We start from the raw sequence: 2256 nt of genomic DNA on the forward strand, positions 1-2256 counted from the left end.
TAAGCATGCATGCCTGCATACTCAGTTGTGTTCAACTCTCTGCAACCCCAAGGACTACAGCCCACCAGGTTTCTCTTTCCATGGGATTATCCCAGTAAGAATACTGAAAGTTAAAGTCACTCAATTGTGTCTGACTCTTTGCAACTCCATGGACTATACAGTCCAAAGTGGGTTGCCATTTCCTCCTTCAAGGGGATCTTCCCAATCCAGGGATGGAACCTGCATCTCCTACATTGGCAGGCAGAATCTTTATTGCTAAGCCACTATTTTCTTCCAATCTATCTATCAGCCTTCTCCTTTTTCTTCAATCCTCCTTATCCAGCTTAGATTCCATAGTCCATCATTCAAACAACAGCCTAACTTCCCTTTAATTCTGTCTTTATAACTCACCTAACCAGCAGCACCTCTACCCTGATGGAGTGCAGCAGATATCAGAACCCATTCTAACTAGGTTAAGCAGAAAGGGATTTACTGCCAGGTATTATGTGACCTACAAAATCACTGGAACGGGTATAAGAAGTATTGGTAGAACTTCCCAGGAACAACTCCTAACCCACAAAACAACAGTTTTTACGATGATAATAAAGTTATGGCTCTCACTACAGAAACTCACAAAACCAAAAAGCCTCTGCTTTATTTACCAGCAAAACGGGACACCTTTCACCCTCCTCCTCTCACTTCTAAATTCAATTTTCATCTTAGGTGCAAAGGAGTCCAGGAAATCTCTGGCTCTCAGTTCCACCAATACCCCAGTCTTCACTGCCAGCAACTCTCAACAAAGTGCTCTTTCTGCATCTATTCATACTACTAAACCTGAGGCATCAAGCTGCCTTCCCCAAGCCACCACCCCCTCCACCCAGCAAACACACACACACACACACACACACAACCCTGTGATTGCCCATTAATCTTAAAGTAAAAGCTACAAAGTCTGGCCTCTACCCGCCTCCAGCTTCATCTTGTACCACACTCCCCTTCACTCTCTGTGCTGGCCACAACGGCCTCTTTGTGCCTTTTACTCATTTTCCTCGCATTTGCCACAGGACTTCTGCACATGCTGTTCTAGATGGAACATTCTGCCTTCCTCCCTTCACCCAACTAATTATAATTCTTCCCCGAGGCTATCAGTTCAGGCATATTTTCCTCAGAGAAGCGTTCCTGTTTATTCAGGCACCCATAACACCACGTACCTCTCCTAGGTAGCACACACTTCCGTACTTCCCATTTCCTAGTGAGATCACTGGTGAGCATTTATTTCCCCCCAATCCCAGACTTAAAGCTCTGAAGTCAGGGACCATGTTTGGTTCACAATGTCTCCCCAGTGCTCTGTATTATAAATATTAGTTGGACGACTGAGAAGAAGGCCTAGTTCATAGGTCTGAGTCCGAATTTCTCAACAAAATTGTACTCTGGAGGCCAAGAGTCGGACATTTCCTTCATCTCTATCTTTATGAGGGGCACTGAGGAGGCGCTAGTAAAGGCTGCGGAATCATGGCAGTGACAAGTCCGCCTCTTCAGTCAGAGAGGGCCCTGATGGAGGCCAGGAGATGGGCCTTTTCTCCCTGGGATCCGCCTGGGCCAGAGCTCTGCACGGAAGGCACTGTTGAAGAAGTCAGCCATTGAGGGCCCCAGGCTGGTGCAGAGGCTCCCAAAACTCTGCTCCAGGCTAGAAAGGGAACCCAGGCTATGTGCTAAGTCGCTTCAGTCGTGTCTGACTCTGCGACGCCGTGGACTGTAGCCCGCCAGACTCCTCTGTCCGTGAGACTCTCCAGGCAAAAACACTGGAGTGGGTTGCCATGCACTTCCGCAGAGGATCTTCCCCACCCAGGGATCGAACCCGCGTCTCTTAGGCTTGGAACCCAGGATACTACACACCAGAGCTGGGAACACGGGGCCCCCCTTTGCCTGCAGCTGAGAAGAGCCAGCCTCAGACCACACAACGGAGGCGCCGCCTCCAGATCCCACAGCCACCCGCCCCCCGACCTTCCTTACACTTACTCGTTGTCAGCTTCTGGTCTTCCCCTCGCAGCATTGCGCGAAACACCAAAACCCAGTCAGTGAGCGTCCACCCACAAGACACAGCGCGCCTAGGCGGGACTCCAGCTCCATCCACCAATCCTGAATTCGTACTCCAGTGATGTCAGAAAGAACTGGCCAATAACAGGAAACTTCTCAGGGGGCGGTGCTGAGAGGTATATTGGAAGTCGATTGGGTTCTATCGGCCGGAAGTTCTACGGGAAAGACTAAGTCCGAGCC

General features: G+C 49.6%; 1 protein-coding gene across 3 annotated transcripts in view; it reads right to left on the reverse strand.

The window, feature by feature from the left end:
- ZCCHC17 (zinc finger CCHC-type containing 17) overlaps positions 1 to 2106 on the reverse strand; it is a 52198-nt gene extending 50092 nt beyond the window's left edge. The window contains exon 1 of one of the 3 annotated variants that reach the window (XM_061389884.1): positions 1999 to 2106. The gene's annotated coding sequence lies outside the window, so the exon portion shown is untranslated. Of the gene's footprint in view, positions 1 to 1992 lie in introns of all 3 variants that reach the window. The other 2 variants (XM_061389870.1, XM_061389876.1) reach the window with 2 other exon arrangements.
- Positions 2107 to 2256: the final 150 nt, after the last annotated feature.

The sequence above is a fragment of the Bos javanicus genome, chromosome 2 (assembly GCF_032452875.1).
Source record: "Bos javanicus breed banteng chromosome 2, ARS-OSU_banteng_1.0, whole genome shotgun sequence".
NCBI classification, from domain to species: domain Eukaryota; kingdom Metazoa; phylum Chordata; class Mammalia; order Artiodactyla; family Bovidae; genus Bos; species Bos javanicus.